Source organism: Melospiza melodia, unplaced genomic scaffold (genome assembly GCF_035770615.1).
Source record: "Melospiza melodia melodia isolate bMelMel2 unplaced genomic scaffold, bMelMel2.pri scaffold_35, whole genome shotgun sequence".
Classification (NCBI taxonomy): Eukaryota; Metazoa; Chordata; class Aves; order Passeriformes; family Passerellidae; genus Melospiza; species Melospiza melodia.
The window spans coordinates 2,899,493-2,924,160 of record NW_026948670.1 but is presented as its reverse complement, the minus strand read 5'-3'; positions in this window follow the sequence as shown (position 1 = coordinate 2,924,160).

The window sequence follows — 24,668 nt, the reverse complement described above, 5'->3', positions numbered from 1 at the left end:
GGCCCTTGGTTGCAACCCAAGGGGCCTTGAGAAAGGTAGAAAGGTAGATTTCCTGAGGATTATTTTCACTGTGATCATTCTGGTACCCTGGGCAGTTGGCTGAAGCCAGAGAGCCACACTGGACAGTTTCGGCAATGAAAAAGCAATCAGAACAAAAACCAAGTCCCAGCAATTTCAACATTTGTGATTATTACAATCACCCTGTGTGTATTAAGGACAAGATGGAATCTGTCTTAGTAACACACCCATATGTTAGTTCTGCCTGCTACAATTGCAGCAGTGTTATAGATGTTTGTGTTAAGGAAGGAAAGATGTATTGGATAGAGAAAAATTTGGGATATAATGGGCAAGCTCCTTATCCCCATGGTGATCAAATTTGTCCTCAATATGAAAGATTCATTTATTTTAAAAGAAATGATAATAGAAAAGATCCAAGTATAGGCATGGGAAACCGGGCACTAAGAGAAAAATGGAAAGAAAAAAAAATAAAAGAAGAAAAATAAATGAAGGAAAATAGAGGAAAGAACAGGAGAAAAAAGTCAATAAAATTGGCTGAATTGTATAAACAGCTAAAACAGTACTACAAAGATTGGGATTTGCCAGCCTTGAATAAGAATCTGTTTGTGAGATTGATGCAAGAGATTGCTACGGAATTGGAATTATCCAAATGTTGGATTTGTGGAGGTCTAAAATGGCTGAAAAATGGCCATGGAAAGCTGAGAGCTTAGCTCCAGAGCAATTTTTAAAGTGGAACCCCACACAAATTTCTGGAACGTTGAAGAGACCTGAAGGATGGATTTTCAGCCATCAAGTAATTGGAATTCTTTGTATAACTCGAGAAGGAAAGAAATTTAATAAAATAGTAGGGCAAACTCCTTGTAAATCCACATTGGTGATTAATATGGATAATCGTTGAAAAATTTGTCGACCAGAAAACCCCATTGGATATTGGGGAGCAATAAAAGAAATAAATTTTGAATGGGATGAACAGATTAATTTATGCTGGTACAAAAGTCCTGGAGCTAACCCCTACCAATCCATCGACAGCCTGAGGTCTTATTGGGAAGAACCAGAGAAAACTGATAAGAAATGGAAAGCCCCAGATGGGATATATTGGATTTGTAAAAGAGTATACAGTAAGTTGCCTCAAAAATGGGGAGGAACCTGTACTTTGGGAGTAATACAACCCTCCTTCTTTGTTCTACTGAGGTCTAGGAGCAATATGCTAGGAACTCCACTGTATGAAATCCTGCGGTGGAATAAAAGAGATTTTAATTTAAATTTTCCAACAGCAGGAGGGAATCAAAAATGGGAGGAGGACAAATGGCTTGCAAAACAAATTATAGCAAATTATGACTCAGCAATATAGGCTCAGGATGGGTCACGGGGATATAGGACCCCAATTCAACTGTTGAATAGATTAATAAGTCTCCAAGCAGTAGTGGAGGTGGTGTCAAATCATACCTCTGGTGCCTTAAAAATGTTGGCCCGGCAATATACACAAATGAGGGCATTTGTGTATCAAAACAGGATAGCTCTAGACTATCTGTTAGCAGAAGAAGGAGGAGTTTGTGGAAGATTTAATGAATTTGAGTGCTGTGTAAAAATTGATAATTATGGGGTAACTATCACTGAACTTGCAGAAAAAATTAAAAGAGTGGCTCATGTGCCGGTACAGAAGTGGAATTCAATCTTAAAAACAAATTGGTGGGGTAACCTCTTTGGAAGTATTTGGAGGAAAAAGTTAGAGTTCATGTTGTTAGGCTCAATTCTAGGACTTCTGTGTTTTATTAGGTTAATTCATTCAGTGATTTAGGGGATGCAGATTACAACAATGTCTCTAAATTCAGAATCAGCAGAAAAAGGAAAACCAAGATCTATAATGGTATTAAAAGCAAAATTGACGCCTGTTAAAGAACAAGTACCTAAAAAGATTGAAATAGACCAAAAAATGCTAACTAAACTTGAAAGACAGTATGAAAGACTAGAAACAGTAATAGAAATGCTAGAAAAGTTTGAAGCTGAAAAAAGACAACGAGAAAACCAAAATTCTAAAAAATATAAAAGATACCGAGGAACAGCTTTTTAAATACAGCACGAATCATAATGATCAAAAAGAGAAATGGGGGATTTGTGATAAATAGGTATGATTCGTGCTGATAAAAATTGAATCAATGTTGGTACAGTAATTAATATTTGAGAATAATAAAACAGTTAATAGTTAAAAGTTGCAATGCCAAAGAAGAGAGGGAAAGGAGGGGCTCCACCCATGCCCCTCTTCCCAGCAGATGTTCTCAAGGACCACAGGAAAGAAGCTGAAGATACAGTTGCTAAAAATGACCAAGAACCTGGTTGGGTCCAAGAAAATGCTAATTATAAGGGACTTATTGCTTTGATATGTAGATGCAGTGATACGTTAGTCTTGGCTTACATTGTACTGGCTTGGTGCGCATGTGTAACCCAAAGGTGAATTAAAGGACAATGAAGAAGACTACAGAGCCTTCATCAGTGACGACCACCAAAGACTTGTGCGACCACCAAACCGAATGGTGGCGCATGCGTGGTAAAGGTGGTAATGAGGGCGGAGACAAAAAAGTGACAAACCGAAAATAGGAGGAGATGGTATTGACACATGGCATATAAGGGGTGACTTTCGCTTGGCAAGTTTGTACGTGAAGTGGCAAGGGTCATTGAACCCTGCCCTACGTGCCCCGTGGTTGTTTTTGCTTATGCGCTATTATTGGAACCAAATTATCCCTTGTTTATATATTTTCTAAACTATTTAATTAAAATTGTTACTACTTTTAATACTGTTTGACCTTTTTATGATGGGATAATTGGGCAAACATAACAGCAGCTCTGGAAGCTGTCCCATCTCTCGGCCTGGCTGGACTTCTCCTGAGTTTCAGGTGGTCTCCCACAGAAGACCCTCACCTGTTTTACAACCTCCGTGACAGACAGACTGAGATGTAAGAAGCTTCTCCATCAAGGACTGAGACATGAAACTCCTAAAAGGCCCCTCTGCTCCTTCCAAGGACTGGGACTGAAACCCCCAGTCTGGGGGAGGTGTGTGGGAGAGGCAAGCTGACCAAAGCGAGATGTTTGCCTGCAGGTTGTGACACTGGACCAAGAAAACAAAGGTTCTTTCCTGCTGCCTAGCTTGGACTCTGTGTACCCTCCTTTCTATCCTTTGTTTCAGTTGCGAAATTTATTCTCCCTTCCCCCAACAAAAAGAGTATAATTTGGGTGCAAATGAACTGTGCCTTTGAGATCTCCCCAGCGTAACAGGCAGACCCTTGACTGGACTGGACCAAAGGACTTCATCTCTGCCTTGGTAGCTATATCTCCCCCCTCTCTCTCTCTTTCTCTATGTTTTTCTCTCCCTTAATCCCTCTATCACATTTTTGCTGTGGCTATTTCAATAAAACTGCATTTGTTTTGATAATCACTGCAAACCCCATTGTACCGTGTTGGTTTTTGCACCCTGAGATCACTCCTACGAACCACCAGGTCATCCGTTCACTAGGACGGATCCTGACAGCTGGGCATGGGGCTTTAGCAAGAACTCAGGGGGAAAAAGAGGGTGCATCACTTTTGAAGGGTGAAGAGGGGCAGGAAAGTAAGGAAGTGTTTAAGGTTGTTGTTAGGTCATGAGAAGGGAAATAGACAGGTGAAAGCTCAATTAGGGCTTAACCTGGTTGCTTCTATGAAGGATAATAAAAATTATTTTATAAATACATGAATGGCAAAAGGAGGAGAAAGGACAATCTCCATTCTTTACTGGATGCAGGGAAGGATATGGTTACTAAAGATGAGGAAAGGCTGAGGTACTGAACACCTTCTTTGCCTCAGTCTTCAACATTAAGACAGGTTGTCCTCAGGACAAATGTCCTCCTGAGCTGGTAGATGAGCACAGGGAGCAGAACAGCCCCCTGCAATCCAGGAGGAAACTGTTGGTGATGTGCTGAGACACTCAGATGCTCACAGGTGTATGGGATCTGTGACAGCTATAGCTGTTCTACAGCTGCATAAATAATTTGGCCATGACAGACACTTACTGGACCAACCTCGTTCATTAGATGGTGAAAGTAAACAAGTCCCCAGGTATGTCACTCATAGGCTGGATTGAAGCTCAAACAAGAGGACCCCAGCCAATCCCTTCAACCATGGATGCACCCACGTCTTTGGCCAGTGAGCTGGGCAGAGTTGGGACTCTTGTCCAATGGTGTGCAGACCCAGGAAATTCAAAGCCCCTGTAAAAGGGGTAGCTCAACAATAAAATCATCTGTTGCTGCATGACTTCGGTGTGTGTGTGTGACATTCTTGTCTGCATCTTCAGTGACAAGGGGCCACTGTGACACTGCGGATCCAAGGAGAGCATTGTGACTGAGGAACCTCAGGGAATCCAGAGTCCATTGTTACACTGTGGGGCTCTGTGGAACCAAGGGGAGCACAGTGACATTGTGGGGCCTCATGGAACAATGGAGACTGTTCTGACACTTTGGGACCCACTGGAACCGAGGGCCCATTACAGCATGGCAGGGCCTCATGGAAGCAAGAGGACTGCAGTGAACCCTGTGGGTCTCCATGGGATGAAGGGTCCAATGAAACCAAGGATACCATTGTGACACTCTGGGGCACCATGGAACCAAAGATCCATTGTGACCCAGCAGGGCCTCATGAAACCATGGAGGCCATTTTTACACTTTGAGGCCTTGTGAAACCAAAGGGCCACTGTGGCACTTCAGGGCCTTGTGGAGCCAAGGGGACCACAGTGACACTGTGGGGTTCCATGAAACCAATGGTCTGTTGTGACAGGGCCTCGTGGAAGCACGGAGCCATTCTGACACTTAAAAAGAAAGGAGAACATTGTGACACTGTGGGGTCCCATGGAACCATGGGACATGGAACAGATCTGGTTGATTTGGCCTCCCAGGGGCGACCTGACAGGTGCAGCTGATCTTGGAGTGTTGAGGGCTACATTTCATCAGCCCTTGGAGAATTGTTGCCCTGTGCTTTCCTTCCTATGGAAAAGAACCATCTGTCTTTCCAGGTGCTTTATGGAATCATGGAGACCATTGTGACACCAAAGGGCTTCACTGAACCAAGGAGCCATTGTGCCACTACAAGGCCTCATGGAAGCAAGGAATCATTGTGACACTATGGAGTGTTGGCAGGCCAAGGGGCAGTTGTAACACTCTATGGCAGCATGGAACCAAGGAGTCTATTGTGACACTACAGGGTCCAATGGAACTAAGGATTCATAGAACAGTGCTGGAACACATGGAACCAAAGGTGCCTTGTGACACTGCGGGGCCTCATGGAATGCAAGAGGCCATTATGACACATTGAGACCTCGTTGAATCAAGGGGCTCTACAGGGCCTCGTGGAACCAAGGAGACCCTTCTGACACTGTGAGTCCCCATAAAACCAAGGGTCCAGTGTGACACCATGGAACCAAAAAGATTGTTGTTGGCTGTTGTTGGCAGTACAAAAGCTCTTTCAACCAAAAGTCCATTGTGACATTGTGGGGCCTCATAGAACCATGGAGTCCATTATGACACTGCAGGACCCACTGGAACCAAGGGGCCACTGTGACACTGTGGGCTCCCATGGAAGCAAGGGGCCAGTGTAACACATCCAGGCCTGGTGGAACCAAGGGGCCATTGTGACCCTGAGGAGCCCAATAGAACCAAGGGGCCAATTTGGGACTCTGAGGCCTCATGGAACCAATGGGCCATTGTGGCATTGTGCAGTCCCGTGGAAACAAGGAAATCCTTTCGACACTGCAAGGCCTCATGGAAGCAAGGGGCCAGTGTGCCACTGTAGAGCCAAGGAGACCATTGTTATATCACTGGGCCTCATGGAAACAAAGATCTCTTCTGATCCTACAAGGCTTCATGGAACCAAGGGGCCGTTGTGATGCTGCAGGGCCCCAAGGATCCAAGAACATGGAACAGGTCTGGCTGGCTGGGCCTCCTGTGGACTGCCTGACTGGCCCAGGTGGCCTTGGCATGTTGAGGGTCACTCCTCATCAGCCCCTGAAACTCTGGAGTTCTGTGTTTTCCTTCCTGTGGGAAAGAACTGTCCTTCTCCAGGGGTTTATGATCAAAATTGGGATTCCTTCTCCAAATTTGATTATAACCAAGGATTATTCCCATATGTCACCTGCCAGGACAGACAGCCCTGGCTGGCCTTGGCCTTTTAAGGGCCACCTCTCATCTGCCTTCAAAACACTAGGGACTCTGCTTTTTTACCATAGAAAAAATATCTTTCAAGTCCAGGTGTCCATGGCCAAAATTGGGAATATGCTTCCAAAATTCCTTATATCCAAGGATAGCTCCCAGACAAAAGCTGCCAGGGCTGTCCAGGTTCCATTGGCTTCCTGAGGCCCAGCTCTCACCTGCCTTTGAAACTCTGGGCCTCCATACTTTCCTTCCTATGGAAAAGAACTGTCCTTCTTGTCCAGATGCCCATAGAAAAAAATGGGGTTTGGCCTCTCAAATTCTGTCTATCCAAGGATTCTCCCCTGACAACAGTTCTGGCTGGCCTTGACCTCCTTGGAGCCCCCTCTAATCAGCCTTTGAAACACTGGGGCTCTGCCCTTTCCTTCCTATGGGGAACTGTCATTCCTGTCCAGGTACCCATGTCTGAAATGGAATTCCCCTCCCAAAACTCCCCAAATATCCAAGGGCCGCTTTCAGACAAAATCTGCAAGGACAGACAGGTCTGGCTTGCCTTGGCCTCTGGTGACTGCTTCTCATCTGCCTTCAGACCGTGGGGTTCTGTGGTTTCCTTCCTATAGAAAATAACTGTTCCTCTTCTCCAGGTGTTCTTGGCCTCACGCACATGACCACTCTACAGGGACACAGGAGCTCTGTGCTCAGTGGGGTGGAGATTGAGAACAGTGGAGGAGAGCCCTTTGAGGGACTGAAGGGTGGTTTCAGACATGGTGGATCCTTTGAACATGGTAGAGAACAGTCAGAGAAAGAAAGAATTAATGCCAAGGGCAGCTGAGGAGGCCCAGACTGGACACCAGGAGAAAGGAATTTCCCTGGTGTGACATTGTGACATCACAGTCTTCTGTTCTATCACAGCACTGCTGTATGACACTACAGGGTGACATAACAGAGTTAGCTCTGTGATATCACAGGATGTGTGTGACATCACAGGTGGTTGTGTGACATCACAGGGGCAGTATTGAAGTGAAGGGGAGAAGACCATCCTTTAATGCATCGAACTCCCCTTCACTTCAATAAATGGTGACACCCGGATGTGATAGTGAACACCACGGGGAATGCGAACACCACGGGAAGTGAGGACTGGTTCGGGTTCCGAAGCAGCTGGAACGGCAAATAAGCGCGAATAAAAAAGTGGAGGAAAACCCGCTGAGACGCGCCGTGCCCTAGGCGACCGTACAGACGGGCCTGGCCGATACATGTGGCTGCGACCTTGAGGAGCTGCAAAGTGCGCACTTACGATATAGGTATGGAAAGGCAAGCCGCATATGAACTTTTTATTACTTTCTTGCAAAAAAGGCAGATTAAGGGAATAGATTTACAGAAAGAATTACCAGGTCTTTTGGCTTATGATTTGGAAAGGGGTATTTTTGTAAATCCCCACACAGTTCACGAGTTGTCAGAATGGCATAAATTTGGTGATATATTATGGCAGGCTACGTTAGACGATGATAAAACTGCTAGGAAGTGGGGTAAATTATGGCGGGTCGTTAATACCGAACCGTTGCAGTTTCAGGCTGAAAAAAGGGCTGCTCACCAGACTACTGCCGCTCATGATCGTAACAAAGAATACGATCAAGACAGGGAGTTTGATAAGGAGTCGGGAACTCCTCTCGGCCCCGCAACGAGGATGGTTTTATTACCAGCCTTACCACCTCCCTCGGCGAGCCAGGCTGCGAGCCAGGCTGCGAGCCAGGCTATAAGCCAGGCTCCACAGAGCGCTGTATTACCCGCTTCGCCGCCTCCTTTAACGAGCCAACCCCCGCTAACGAGCCAAGCTCCGCAGGGTGCTTTATTGTCTGCCTTGCCGCAGGCTACACGGAGCACTTCTGAGTCTCCCGTATCTGCTGTATCACAGCAGCCGGGGCCACAAACGCATACTCCGTTCCCGAAAAGCAATCAGTCGATCCCTGGGGTGGAAAACGACCTAGCGGCGATGATTGCGAGGGAAAGACGAGATGCGTGAGCTGCCCTGGCCAAAGATGCAATGGAAAAGGGAGATCAAGAGCTGGTAAGTACGGCTAGCGAACTCGATTGTCCGGTTGTCTTCACTCCTCAGGCCGGGGGAGGCATACAAGCGACAATCACTGCTCTTGACTGGAAAATGTTATCTCAATTGCGAGCTACTGTTAGCCAGTTTGGATTTAAAAGCGAACCAGCCAAACAAATGCTCGATTATATTTTTGACACCAGCATCCTTCTCGTTAATGATTGTTGTGGCATAGTTAAATTAATCTTTACCCAACATCAACAATTGCTGTTTAATGCTCATTGGCAAGCGCTCGTTAGCAAGTGCGTGGCAGTACAAAGGCAGCAGGGTGACCCCCTCCATGGCGTCACTGTTAATGAGCTTATGAGTCTTGGACCTTTCCTTCGTACTGAGGCACAAGCCTTAATAGGTCAGGAGAAGTGCCGGGAGGCAATGAGGTTAGTCAGACTCGCAATAGAAAGGGTAAAGGAAGCAGGAGGGATACCAGTATATATGGGAATTAAGCAAGGCAGAGAGGAATCATTTGGCGCTTTTATTGATAAAGCTGCTTCTGCAATTGAGAGAGCTGGCGTGCCGGAATATATGCACGGGGCCCTCCTTAAACAGTGTGCACTTCAAAATTGTAATTCTGCTACTAGGAACGTACTTAATACCTTAGGTGCGAATTGGACTATAGAGGAGGCATTAAAGAGGATGGCTCTCGTACCGACCGGGCAGCAGGCTTTTGTGGTAGACGCAATCAAACAGTTAGGGCCAGGCTTGCAAGAACAGGCAAAGTCCTCTCAGAGTCAGGAGTTAGCTACACTTGCACCTCTCCAAGCGTCAGCTGCATTTGCAACATCAAATAAAGGGAGCAGTGTGGAGAGCATTATTAATAATTGGTTAGCTGAGAAAGGCCACACTGATATAATGCCACTGGTTAAGCTGAAGGAGAAAAGTCAGCAGTCAGCAAGCTGAAAGGAAGAGTCAGCAGTGACCTTGCTGCAACATGAGGGAGTTGAGATTAGTCCTGAATATATCCTAAGAATATGTAGAAAGTATCAAAAGTAGAACCATAGGAATGTAGAAGTAGGCGTAGGTGCTGATATGTAAGCTGACCAATCCTGAGCTCAACTTTTGCAATATGTATGAAGCTCATTATTAACTGTATTTAACCCGCCGTACTGATCAATAAAATTGAGCCTGTGATGATCAAACTGATGTCCTGGTTCCCTTCCGTCGACAAATGGTGGAGAATGCGGGCATAACTGAATCTCTGCCCTTTTTCTCGGATTAAAAGAAAAAGGGATTACGCCACGGTCCGGAAGTTGGGTTTGGGTCCCAGCAGCTGGGACGGTGCCGGAATTTGAAGCACCCTTAAGGTTCACAACTGTGACTTAAGCCAATACGTGTCCGCCGGAGCCTGGAGAGCTGCAACAGCGCGCGCTGATTAATAGGTATGGATAGGCAAGCGGCATATGATTTATTTACCGCCTATTTAGAGCGGCGTGGGATAAAAGGGATAGATTTAAAAAAGGAGTTACCAGGGTTATTAGCTTATGGCCATGCTAAAGGTATCTTTTCTAATCCTCATACAGTTCATGAGTTATCAGAGTGGAGAAAGTTTGGAGAAATATTGTGGGATACAGTACTAGATGATGATAAGTCAGCAAAGAAATTCGGGAAGTTATGGCGGGTGGTGTATAACACGTTACTTCAGCAGGTCTCTGAGAGAAAGGCAGCAGAAAGGGCAACAGAAGCTCATAAGAGGAATATAGGGTATGGTCGTGAAGATGATCCCCTGGCACCTTCTGTAACTAAGGTACTTATGCCTAAGAGTCCCCAGCAAAGTGGTGTGGAGGATTTCTCTATAGGCGCAGTGGAACCGTCTGCACCTTTCCTGTCAGAGGGGGAGGGCGAGTCGGATGGTGGGGGTAGGAGCAAGCCAGCTTTGCCTCCGCCACCAGCTTCAGGCGGGTCGGATGGTGGGGGTGGGAGCAAGCCAGCTTTGCCTCCGCCGCCAGCCTTGCCTCCGCCGCTTCCCCTCAGTGAGCTGGCTCCGGTTACAGCTTCGGTGGGGGGGTCATCTTCCCCGCCCGAGCCGGCTACAGCGGGGGGGCTGATTGCCCCCCGCAGGCTGGCTCCGTGTGAGCCGGCTCCGGTTTCACTGTCAGCTCCAGCGGGGGGGCCGCTTCCCCCACGCGAGCCAGCCTCTGCTTCACTGCCCCCCCCGCGCGAAACCTCGGTGTCTGCACCGAAGCGCCAGCAGCATAGCACCCTTAAAGAGCCAGATCCCATCCCAGGGGCACACCGTGATCCATGGGGGGAGATGGCTAAACAGAGGAGGGAAGCTTGGGCTGCTTTGGCAAAAGAAGTAATGCAAATGGGGGATGGTGAGGCGGTGGAAATAGCTTCTAGTCTTGCATGTCCAGTCACATACACACCACAGTATGATGCACAGGGGAACCTTACGCATAATATAGCAGAATATACTCCCTTAGATTGGAAGCTGTTAACTCAGCTACGTTCTACGGTTAGTCAGTTTGGAGTAAAAAGTGAACCTGTTAAGCAAATGTTAGATTATCTTTTTAATACTCAGGTTTTATGTCCTAATGATTTAAGAGGAATAGTTCGTTTGATATTCACTCAGCATCAGCAGTTATTATTTAATGCCCATTGGCAGGCTTTGGTCAATGAGTCGGTTGCTGTACAACGAGCCCAGGGAGATCCATTACATGGGGTGACAGTAGAGGAGCTGATGGGCTTAGAGGTATTTTTACGTACAGAGGCACAGATGATATCGGGAGAAGATAAACTTACAGAGTCTATGTGGTTAGTGCGTGCTGCAATAGACATGGTTAAAGAGCCAGGAGGGTTACCGGCTTATATGGGCATTAAGCAAGGAAGGGAAGAATCATTTGGAAATTTTATCGATAGAACAGCTACTGCTATAGATCGGGCTGGTGTTGCAGGGTGCTATTGAAGCAGGTGTGCTTTGCAAAATAGCAATCCAGCAACCCAAAGAGTGTTAGCTACTTTAGGGGCAAACTGGACTATTGAGGAAGCATTAGAGTGAATGGCATTAATGCCAACAGCTTCACAGACATTTATAGCAGAAGCCTTAAAGGAATTAGGATTAGGGTTGCAAAAGCATAGTCTACTCAAAATCAGGTGTTAGCTGCTCTTGCTCCTCTCCAAAGCGGCTCACTGGCAGTCACGTAAAGAGGCTCGAGACCATTCATCAAGTGTTACCGATGCGGCAATGAGGGACAGACACAAGTTACTGCCGTGACATCGGAGACACCAGCTGCTGCCGTGACATCGCTGCTACCTCCTGTCTGCAACCCGCAACAACACGGAGCTTCGGCTTGGACTTATCAGCAGCAGTAGACGTCACACTAATGACGAACCGGCCTGAGAGGATACCCACTGGAGTAAAGGGTCCTCTTATACTAAATGGACAAACATGTGGAGCATTATTGCTGGGACGTTCCTCTATAACTATGTTGGGATTATTTGTTTTGCCTGGTGTTATCGATGCGGACTTTACAGGGGAAATACAAATTATGGCTTACACCCTTTATCCTCCGATTAAAATTACAAAAGGACAACGCATTGCACAATTGGTACCACTGTCACAAATGACATCAGGAATACAATCATTTACTGGGCAAGCACGGGATGAAAAAGGTTTTGGCTCTACTGGTGTTACACTTTTAACTGTGGATTTACAAAATAGACCAAAGCAAAAGGTTGAAATTACCTATGGGAATCAAAGCATAACCCTTTATGGATTATTGGATACAGGAGCAGATACTAGCATCATTTCTCCAGAAGCATGGCCACAACATTGGCCTCTATTTCCCTCATCAAACATGCTCACAGGAGTGGGAGGATTTACATTGGCAAGCAGGTCGCCGTCTTTGTCTGTGTGCATTGAGAATCAACAAATATCTGCTGTGTTTTCAATTGTTCAACTGCCTCCTACAGTTTCCTGCTTAATTGGAAGGGACATTTTAACACAATTGGGAGTGGTGTTAACTAATCAGCACCCTTTGGGGTAATTGCCATTGCTTGGACTTTCCCCATTCCACTCACCTGGAAAACGGATACACCGGTGATGGTTAAGCAATGGCCATTAAAAGGGGAGAGTCTTATGCATGCCCATGAATTGGTACAGGAACAGTATACAAAGGGACACCTTCGACTATCCACAAGCCCTTGGAATACACCTATTTTTGTAATCAAAAAGAAATCAGGGAAATATCGTTTGATACATGATTTGAGGGCTGTAAATGACCAAATGGAACCAATGGGGGCCTTACAGCCTGGTCTTCCAAATCCAGCTATGATCCCAGAACACTGGCCACTTTTAATTATTGACCTGAAGGATTGTTTTTTCACTATTGGCCTGCATCCTGATGACATGAAGAGATTTGCTTTTACTTTACCAGCAATAAATCGTGGGGAACCAGATAAAAGATTTGAATGGACATCTCTTCCGCAGGGCATGCGCAACTCTCCCACTTTATGTCAGCTTTATGTTGATGCTGCATTACAGCCACTACGTCGTAAATGGCCAGCAACTATAATATATCATTACATGGACGATATTTTGTTTGCACAGCAGCAGCCATTCTCCTCTTTACAGATTAACACCATTAAAAATACTCTTGCTGCATATTCACTTGTTATTGCTGCAGAGAAAATTCAGACTACAAAGCCCTGGAAATATTTGGGATGGACTTTGACGGATCAAATAGTGATACCACAAAAATTGGAATTACAATTGGACATTAAAACTCTACATGATGCACAGAAGTTGCTGGGAGACTTACAGTGGCTGAAGCCTATTGTGGGAATACCAAATCACTTATTAGAAGCCCTACGGCCTTTGTTAAAAGGCGTGGACCCTACTACTCCTGTACACCTGACAAAGGAGCATCGTCTTGCCTTGCAGCAAATTAGTAACTGTGTACAGCAAGAGTATGTGTCTCGTCGACAACTCGACCACCCCATTGATCTTACTATTTGGAATAGCCCTTGCCACTTGCTTGGTGCTCTCTCTCAGTTGCAAAAGAAAACGGGGGAGATACGGGTGTTGGAATGGTTATCACCACCACTACAGCATAAGAAAACAATATCTTCAAAAATTGAACAATTGGCTGCATTAATCAAAAAGGGGCGTCTCAGAATTCTTGAAGTGGATGGTAGAGAACCTGCTACTATTAGATTACCTATGGAAAAAGAAACCTTGGACTGGTACTTGATAAATTCAAAGAATTTACAAGAAGCATTATTGATGTCACCTGCTAAAGTAGATACTAGTAAATTAGTGCCTAGAGTTTTGCAATGGATGACAGAATGGAACTGGATTACTCGACCTTTAAGAGAAGAAAACCCCATAGAAGGAGCTATTACAGTTTTTACAGATGCAGGAAAGAAATCAAGGCATGCTGCTGTTACCTGGCAAGAAAAAGGACAATGGAAGCATCAACTCCTCACAGCAGACCCTGCAGATAGCTTACAAACTTTGGAATTGTTAGCAGTAGTATGGGCGGTGTCCAACTTACAGGAGCCTTTAAATGTGGTCACAGACTCTATGTATGTTGCAGGAGTAGTCAAACGAATAGAGGAAGCAGCAATTAAGGAAGTGAATAATAAACGGTTGTATGAGTTACTGATACAGTTAAGGAAGGCTTTACGAGAAAGAAAGGCAGCATATTCTGTGATTCATATTAGGAGCCATAAGTGGTCTGAAGGTTTAGGAGAAGGGAATGAACGTGCAGATAAATTGGTTACCCTACCCATTGATAATTCTTGTCCTATTGACAAGCACACATTGGCCAGAGAAGCACATAGTAGATATCATCAAAATGCAAGAGGTTTGGCAAAACACTTTGAGCTGAGTTTGTCAGAAGCCAAGGCCATTGTCAGAGCATGTCCAACATGTAGTTATCATAATGGTGGGATAGGTCTAGGCATCGGGGTTAATCCTCGAGGTTTAAAAATAAATGAGATATGGCAAATGGATGTTACACACGTAGCTAGATTTGGTAAAGTCAAGCATGTGCACGTCACCATAGACACATATAGTCATTACATATGGGCTACGGCTCAGGCAGGACAGAAAGCTATACAGGTTATCAGACATCTGTTAAGTTGTTTCGCTGTTATGGGAGTTCCAAAGAGTATCAAAACAGATAATGGTCGAGGTTATGTAAGTGCTAGGGTCCGGAAATTTTTGAATCAGTGGTCTGTTAAGCACGTGACAGGTATTCCACACTCTTCTACTGGACAGGCAATAGTGGAAAGAGCAAACGGTACCCTTAAGCAGTATATTGAAAAACATCAAGATTTGGCAGATCCACAAGCATGTTTGGCTAAGGTTTTGTATGTGATTATTCATTTATGCACTTTTGGGGAAGATGATACCCCCCCTGCAATTAAACATCATCCAAGGTCAGGTCAGGAAAATACTAAGGAAACAGAGGTCTGGGTTAAGTATAAGAACCCAAGTTCAGGATTATGGGAAAAACCTGCAAAGGTATTATATTGGGGTCGGGGGTATCTTTGTGTTTCCTCACCTACAGGGCCTTTGTGGGTGCCTGCTAAGTGGACTAAACCTGTTTTTGATGCAGCCTCTGGTGGATCGCCTTACGGAGGAGGACAAGGAGCGGCTGGGGAAGAAACTGCTTCTAGTCCTACAACCACTACTGTTTCAATTGAAGGGGTACTCGGAAGCGGTGGACAGAGCACTGACACGTCACTACCGGACGGCCCAGGAGTTGATTGGTTTCATTGACTCATTATCAACTTTTCACTTAACAGATCCAGCGAAACTACATTGCCTTGACTGTCACAATCCACATTGTGCTGCCTGGATAGCTCTACGTTGTGGGGGTTGTAAAAGAACTTTTTGGATAGAACAATCATTATTACGGGATTTAGGGTGTCATACTTGTGAACACGAGCATACGTGGGGAAAAAGCTGGCAAGATGAATTAAGGAGACAAACGGGGCAAAACGCATATATAGCTTTAAATCTTTATGAGTCTCCTGAACAGAAGGTTCTTGCTTATTATCGATGGGAAATACAATGTATTGTAAATAGAATTAAGGTTCAAAGTAAATCACGTATAGTTTCTATAAGGTGTAGGAAATTAGTGCCTTTAACACAGCATTCAGTTGTAGGACCCTTCCAAGGCGATCCTGATAGAGCATTAGATTGCTGCATTGATAAGTTGCAAAAATTAAGTTTGAAAGTGGCAGGACCAGTGAAATTAGGAGCAGCAAGATTGAAGACAGATAAGAAAAAGAAGGCAAAAAAGGGAACGGTCTCATTTGAATAGGGGTATCAGTGATTGCTAATTAATTTTCTATGATTAGAACAATTTTACTGTTGTGGGACCCTCGGGAGGATATAGTTGTTGAGGAGGATAACGAACAAGAACTACGATTACGAAATAAGATACACCTTGTGTTAAAGAAAGACCTTGAGCTGTTAGCCTCATATAGTAAAAAGGCTGAAGAGGCTTTGCGATCACCACCATTGAATTGGTTGCTTTGGGTTGAAGATACACAATTTTATACTGGTCCTTACTTACATTCGCTTCCTTGTTGTGTTTGCAAAAAGGATAAAGATAAATGCTATGCATGGGTAGCTTTGCATTGTGCAGACTGTAATCAGGTTTATTGGTATTCACAGAAGTCATTGGGATATTTATGGTGTACATCTTGTTTTGGAAAGTGGATTCGAAATCATATCTGGGTTAGAGCTCTTGAACAAAGTACTGGCCTGCCAGGACGGACAGGATTACAGCTCTTTGAGAGTGCAGAACAAGTGGTTATAGCATATCTTAGGTGGAAGTTACAGGAAAACCTTAGAATATTTGAAATTAATAAAGCCTCACGCATCATAGCAGCTCACTGCAAAGCTGATTTGCCTTCAAACTTACCTCGTGCTATACTTGTGAGCAAGGATGCTGATTTAGAATTAGATCAGTATATTCAAGAATTGACTCAACCTTACAATAGACAATCTAGCAAACCAGGGAAAAGACAGCGAAGAAAGAAAAAAAAACGTAAGCAGAAGGAAGAAAGGGAGAAGCAAAGCAAGCAGAAAGAAAAATGAGGTTTGTTTTTGTTATACTGCTCAATGCTGTAGCAAGTGAAGCAGTAGGAGTAACACACTTTAGTCAACCAAGGGAAAATTTATGGGTAACGCTTGCTAATCAAACTAACCAATCATCACTTTGTCTTAGTCTTGGAGGAGTCACTAACCCATTTCGAACATGCCTGGTGGGACTTCCGGTGTGGTCTCCGGGAGAATTTTGCAGTTTGATAAACAATCAAACCTTATGTATGTCTAACATGTCAAACATCACATTGCCGGTGCAACAAGGGTATACTGCAGGTCAGAGTGATGGCTATCGTCAATGCTTACTAATCCAATCACTTAACACCTCTTTGCATTCTCCTCCTGAGGAATTAGATCTTTTTGGAAGTACAAATGCCAGCATATCTAACACTACAGCTGGTGGATGGTTTAGCTTCAAACTTTTGGGTGCTCAGAATTTAAACCAACCTAAAGAAACATGGGCCACCCTAGATTCATCCCTGAATGTAAGTGAATTCTCTCCACAGCATTACAGTCAATGTAACGGCACAAATATCACAGCACCAATGAAATTACCCACAGGAATATTTTTGATTTGTGGAGACAGGGCATGGAATGGTATACCAGCTAAACCACAGGGTGGACCCTGTTTTTTGGGAAAATTGTCACTGTTTCACCCTAATGTATCCTTGCTAATGCAGCTGAGTCAAAATTCAAACAGGAGAAAACGTAGCATACATGACTTAGACTGCAGCAAGATAGGAGATCCACGGTTTTGGGGCACATTCAAACAGGTGGTGGTTTCAACTATCTTACCAGGAGGATCTGCCAATAAAGCCATGAATTTAGCAAAACAATTAGGATGCTGGGCAAAGAATGAGCTGAACAAGACATCACAAATTCTAGACATGCTAACTGCAGATGTGCAAAGTGTTAACCATGCTGTTTTGCAAAATAGAGCTGCTGTAGATTTTTTGCTCCTAGCACAAGGGCATGGATGTGAAGAGTTTGAGGGAATGTGTTGCATGAATCTGTCTGATCATTCAGTGTCCATTCACACTAAGATAAAAGAATTACAACAGGGACTTCACAAACTTAAGGAAGAAGACGGTTTAGGAATTGACGAATGGCTTAAAGGCCTGGGACTCGGACCGTGGCTGAGGAACCTTGTGATCTATGCTATAGGACTGCTGGGTGTAATTTTACTGTTTTTGCTTATTTTGCCTTGTATCTTTAACTGTATCCAAAACATGGTCAGCCGTACAATAGCAAAAACATGGCAAACTAATCTCCTTGCACAAGAAGAAAACGGGGGAAATGTGGAGAGCATTATTAATAATTGGTTAGCTGAGAAAGGCCACACTGATATAATGCCACTGGTTAAGCTGAAGGAGAAAAGTCAGCAGTCAGCAAGCTGAAAGGAAGAGTCAGCAATGACCTTGCTGCAACATGAGGATAGGGAGTTGAGATTATTCCTGAATATATCCTAAGAATATGTAGAAAGTATCAAAAGTAGAACCATAGGAATGTAGAAGTAGGCGTAGGTGCTGATATGTAAGCTGACCAATCTTGAGCTCAACTTTTGCAATATGTATGAAGCTCATTATTAACTGTATTTAACCCGCCGTACTGATCAATAAAATTGAGCCTGTGATGATCAAACTGATGTCCTGGTTCCCTTCCGTCGACAGAGCAGCATGAAATGCTACCGATGCAGAGGCACGGCCCACGTACGCCGGGAATGCCAGGCTGTAGGAATCTGGTGCCAGAAGTGCCGTATGGACAATCATAATACGGGCGCTTGTAGACGGAGGTCGGGAAACTTCCCCAGGAGCGCGTATTCCCGCAGCGGCCGCACACAGACACAAGTCGCCGCTGCAACAACAACACCCCCCTGTTCCTCCAACCCTCCGTAGCAGGGAGCCTCCAACCCGCCGCAGCAGGCAACCTCCAACCCGCCACAGCAGGGAGCCTCGGCATGGACCTGGCAGCCGCACTAGACGTGACACTGATGACTCCGCACCCGCAAAACATCCCAACGGGGGTCCAAGGACCTATTATTATATAGAACAAAGCAGTGGGTGCTCTGCTATTTGGAAGATCTTCTGCATCTATGTTGGGACTGTTTGTTTTACCTGGCGTTATTGATGCGGATTACATGGGAGAGATTATGGTAATGGCTTACACCCCTTTTCCTCCTCTTCAAATAAATAAGGGACAAAGGATTGCTCAGCTGGTACCGCTTGAGCAAATGACTAAAGGATTATCAACTGTAAAACTGATTTTGAACTTTTCTGGGAAACCCAAGAAAAGGGTGGATGTGAAAATCTCAAGGACCGTCTGGAGAAGAAGCTGCTCCTGATCCTGCGACCACTACTGCTACAACTGAAGGGACACTCAAAAGCGATCGACAGGGCCATAACACGCCGTTGCCAGACGACCAGGGAACTGATTGACATTATTGAATCATTATCATCTTTCCATATAAGAGGACCGGCAAAAGAGAACTGCCTTGAATGTCACAGCCCAAATTGTGCTGCTTGGGTTGCACTGTGTTGTGGGGGCTGTGATAAGACCTTTTGGGTGGATCAGTTGTCGCTTTTACATTTATGGTGTAACACATGTAATTATAGACATACCTGGGAACATAATTGGGAGTGGGCACTATGGAATCAGACAGGGCTAAATACTGCCTCAGCTTTAGACCTTTATGAATCTCATGAGCAGAAAATCTTGGCCTATTATCGGTGGGAGATACAGTGTATTTTGAAAAGGGTTAAAGCTCAAAGTGCATCATATATAGCCTCTGTAAAGTGTAGAAAACTGGTACCTTTAACACAACATTCTGTTGTAGGGCCTATAAGAGGAGATCCCAATCAGGCATTAGATAACTGCATTAGAAGGTTACAAAGGTGTGGTCTTCAGGTATCGGGAACAGTAAAGTTAAAAACTGATAAGAAAAAGAAGGTCAAAGTAAAAACAGAAAAATGAGGTTTACTTTTGTTATATTGCTTGGTGTAGTGGTAGCTGAAGAATTAAGGGTAACACACTTTAGTCAACATAGAGATAATGTATGGATAACACTTGCTAGACAGATTAATCAGTCATCGCTTTGTCTCAGCCTTGGAGGAGTTACTAACCCATTTCGAACGTGTTTGGTAGGGCTTCCAGTATGGTCTCCTCAAGAATTCTGCAGTTTTATTAATAACCGCGCCTTATGTATGCGCAATATGGTAAATATTAAATTGCCCGCACAAAAAGGGTATACTGCCAGTCAGAGTGACGGCTACCGCCAATGCCTGCTAATTCAATCACTTAATACTCCTTTGCATTCCCCACCTGAGGAGTTAGGTCTTTTTGGAAGTGCAAATGCTAGCATGACCAGCACTTCCAACGGTGGGTGGTTCAGCTTTGATTACTCTAATTTTCAAAAGATGAGTCAGCATAAACAGACATAGGCTACTCTGGATTCATCTCTAAGCCCAGACATAGTGTCCAAACAGCTTTATAATCAATGTAAAGGCTCTAGTATCATGACACCTAATAAATTACCCACAGGTATATTTCTAATTTGCGGAGATAGAGCCTGGAATGGTATACCTGCCCAACCTCAGGGTGGACCTTGTTATTTAGGCGAGTTATCATTATTCCACCCTAATATATCTATATTAATGCAACTAAGTCATAAGACAAGCAGGCAAAGGCGCAGCTTACATAACTTAGACTGTAGTCAAATAGGAGATCCATGGTTCTGGAGTAAATTTAAACAAGTGGTGGTTGCAACTCTCCTACCAGGAGGTGCTGCAAGCAAAGCAATGACTTTAGCAAAACAAATAGGGTGTTGGGCTAAGGGTGAATTGAATAAGACCTCACAGATATTAGATATGTTAACTGCAGATGTACAGAGTGTTAATCACGCTGTTTTACAAAATAGAGCTGCCATAGATTTTTTACTGTTAGCACAAGGCCATGGGTGTGAAGAGTTTGAAGGGATGTGTTGCATGAATTTATCTGATCATTCTGTATCTATTCATGCTAAGATAAAAGAGCTACAGCTAGGGCTTAACAGCCTTAAGGAAGAAGAAGGATTGGGAATTGATGAGTGGCTTAAAAGTTTAGGATTGGGACCATGGTTAAGAAACCTTGTAATATATGCTATAGGGATATTAGGTGTACTCTTATTGCTTTTACTTATTTTACCTTGTTTCTGTAGTTGTATCCAAAATATGGTTAGTAGGATGATAGAGAAAACCTGGCAAACTAACCTCCTTTCTCAAAAAGAAAAAGACGGGGGAAATGTGGAGAGTTTAGTTCAAGCATGGCTTAAGAAAAAGGCCATGAAGACATACAGTTGAGAGAAAGTAAAAGATAGTTGCAAAGCAGTTCCAAAAGCAGTTCCCAGGCTTGATTTCTATAAACAATTAGGCTCTCTCATGCATCACTTTATAAACAATAAGGTTCTCAGACAGTCTTCCCATAACAAGCAAAACACCCTCTCTGGGAAAAGATGGCACCCTGGGAACAGATATGGAAGTTTTGGGAACCTTTCATATCACAGTGGGAACACTGGTTCTGTTTTTAATAAACAATTATAGGTATTGTAAAACAATAGGAGTGGTTAGAGTTTTCTCTGTTAGCCTATCATGAGCTTGGATTTTGTAATATGCATGAAGTTAATTAACACTATTATATAAAGTGGCTGATCAATCAATAAATCGGAGTTCGATACATTAAAGGATGGTCGTCTCCCCTTCACTTCAATAGGGCAGTGTGACATCACAGGGTCTGTGTGACATCAAAGAGAATGTGTGAGGACACTGAGGAGGTCAATCCACCCCAGCCCCCTCACAGTTTAGCCCAGAGAAGTCCAACACTGCTCCTGCACAGTGGGTCCCCTGTCTCCCCCATCCCCCCGCCAGTGTCTCAATGATTGTTATATTCCATGGAGCCATACAGGTCCATGAAATGTAGGGATCATTGTGACACTGAGAGGCCCCATAAAACCAAGGGTCCATTGTGACCCCGCAGGGCCTCATGGAACTGTGGAGACCATTGTGACACTTTGGGGTCATGGAACCAAGGGACCATTGTGACACTGTGGGGCCTTGTGGAACCATGAAGACCATTAAGATCCTTATGGACTTGTGTAATCAAGGGGACATTATGACACCTGAGGGCATCATGGAAGCAAGAGAATCATTGTGGCACTGCAGCGCACTGTGGAACCAATGGAACATGTTGGCCACTGTGTTTTTACAATGCGCATCCACATCCCATAACTGATTTGGGGTATTCCAGTGGCTGTTCCACCTAAAGGGGAGAAAAAGAAAAATGGACAGCCAGAGGTCCAAAGTAAAAAGGTATGTATATCGATGCTTTAAGTTAAGTCTCACTGATCATGACCAAATGTCTTCAAAGAACAAAATAAAATCAATAATGAAGTGGATCATTAAAAATTTTCCAGATACCCCTGACCCTGACCGTCCTCCCTCCATCTTGGCTCCTCCACTTCCATCTACCACAACTGTGGGATCTCAGCACAGCAGTCCTGATGTGCAGAGTCACCAAGATAACCCTTGGGGGGGCTCGGAGGTCCTGGAATGTTGCCAGAAGTGTCTGGTGGCTGGACTTTGATCCTGCACATGAGACAACACCTGTATGAGGATTGGAGGATCACACGGGGATAAATGGTGAAGGGATAGGTTAGTGTGAAACACAGGTTTTAGAATTTCAGTACAGGGGGGTTCTAGAGAGACAAGATGGAGGAATTAGGGCGTGTCCTGTCCTTTTTCTTCTTCTAGTCCATCTTCTGTGGTGGTGGTGGCACTTTGGGATTGGTTCTTACTAAAAGTGCACTTGTCAATAAGGGTGAAAGGTATTGGGGAAAATAGGTAAATATCTTATACGTAGTTTTGGGTATAAAGATAAGTGACCACCCCGAGGGCACGGAGTGTGCTCATGGCTGACGTGCTGTGCGGACCTCTGTCGGGCCAAGAGAAAAAATTGTAGATAAAAATTAATAAACACTGAAGACCGAGAAAAAACCTGAAGACTCCTTTCGTTCTTTGGAGCGCGGGCTGTCCCAAGGCCACCCCGAGCCTTTCCAGGCCGTCAAAAACAGCCGACAACGGGACACAAAACTATCTCTTCTGCCCTGAATGAAGATCCAGACTCCACCCCACGACTGCGGGTCACACCCTGCCTTTCAATCATTCCATCTCCATCCTGGGCCATGCCTCCAGAAGGCCAGCCTGGAAGTCTGCCATCCTAGATAAAGTCCCTTCCTCCCCAATACCTGACAAAATGGCAGTGCCCTTTGCCTCACCTTCTGGCAACAATGCACCCCATAATCAAAGACATTAAGCCCAACTGTGACACTATTTCTAATCCAAATGTTTCTGCTCCAAGTTATTCGTCCTCCCCAGAAGACAGTTTGGATTCCACAGAGCCACCTCGCCCCTCAACCCCAGAAGATCCCTAGGAAAGGATCCAGAAAAAAGTAGTGAAGGAAGGAGACTGGCAAATAGTCTCGAAATTCCGCCTGTTATGAAAGAAAGGGGCAGAATCACAGGTATAGGCCACTGGTTTGCTAGGAAATCAAGGAGCTGTGTAGGGCAGCTAAAGACCATAGGAAGGACTTACCTTGTTCTAATGGCCTAATGAGGGCCATATTTATAGCACGTCTTAACCCCCTATGATTTAAATGTATTATGACCATGTTGTAGTTGACTACAGAATACACCCTGTGCGAAGGGGGATGGAAGTGTTTACTAAATCAATTAATAGCAGTCTATGCTAATAATGAGGCAAGGGCAGAACTGACCATCAACCATCCAGCTGGAGAAGGACAACACAGCCTATCAGATGACCAAGCAGCAGGTATGGCTGAAGAAGTATTGGATGATATGAAAGAGATTGCTTTGAAAGCTTTAATCCAGGTATCAGATGGTAGTACTCCCAATTTGGACTAACTTGGGTGGCAGCAGCTAAAGCTTTAGGACAATTACACCATCATGGGTGCCTGTTAAGTAAACGAACCAATGCTACCTCCCTCACATTCAGTGGCCTGCTCTCAGACATGGAGACCAACAGACAGGCCACCTTGCAGAACAGCAATAGAGTTTTTACTCTAGGCACATGAGCATGGGTGTGTAGACTCTGAGGGCATGTGTTGCATGAACCTCTCCAGTAACAGCGAGTCAATCCACATGAGCATTCAGGTTCTGAAGGAAAGGTTCAAGAAGCTTCAAGTGGAACACAAAGACTGGGTCAATAAACTCTTCCAATCCCAAGGACTAAAGGGTTGGATGAGGTCTAACTAAAACCAGATTATTAATTCTCTTAGTGGTGGTTGTTTTATTGTTAATTGTCCCATATTTGTTTGGATGGCTTTAGAAAGTCTTACAAAATTCTTTCAGTTCCATCTTTGTTGCAAAACAGAAAGGGGTAAGATACCCAACACAGGATCCTCATGGAGTCCTTAGAGGAGAGAAATGGAGGCCAGGATGGCACAAAAACCTCTCAGAGACTCAGTGTGGAAAGGAAAATCCTTAAAAGTACATAAAAGTATTATGAAATCCATAAAATATCTTAAAATCCTTGAGTATCTCAAGGAACTAATGAGCCCCACTGAGTGTCAGTACAAATCTCTCCAGGGACTCATTAAAGAAGATAATTGGGACCATGATTGCACAAAAATCTAATAGAGTCTGTATCAAAACAGAAACACCAAGTACCAAAAATAACTGAACTACCTTGAAGCATTAATGAGCCCCACTAAGTGTTGTTATTGACAAAGACTCTCCAGGGACTAATTAAAGCAGATAATTAGAGGCCATGATTACACAAACCTCTCAGAGACTCCAAGGCAAAAGCCAAACCCAAAGTCCTTTGAAAAACCTGCAGTCCTTGCAGGAAGCATTAGGAGCCCCTAGGGCCATTCCTGAGCAAGACTCCCCAGGGACTCCTTCCAGCAGATCCTTGAGGCCACTGGGATGTGGGCTATGGGGGGATGCTGAAGGCAGGACAAGGGGCTGACAGTGCCCAGCCTGGCTGGAGCTGTGCCAGGAGGCCCCAGGGCCTCAGGACAAGGTGTATCCTCACAGCCCTTGGTGGCACAGACCCTGCTGCTGTGCCCTAGGGCACCAAGACTTGGCTTCTCTTTGTGCCCACCTGTCATCACTGCCTCCAGTTCTCTGCTCTGCTTGAGGCCTGGGGACACTTTCTCAGTCGTGTCCCTCAGTGGGACCCATTAAAAGTCCAAGAAACTTTGGAGTGTGATTCTGACTTGGAGTTCTGGAGAGGTTTCTTCAACTCCCTCTCAGGGACTGATGTTCAGGGC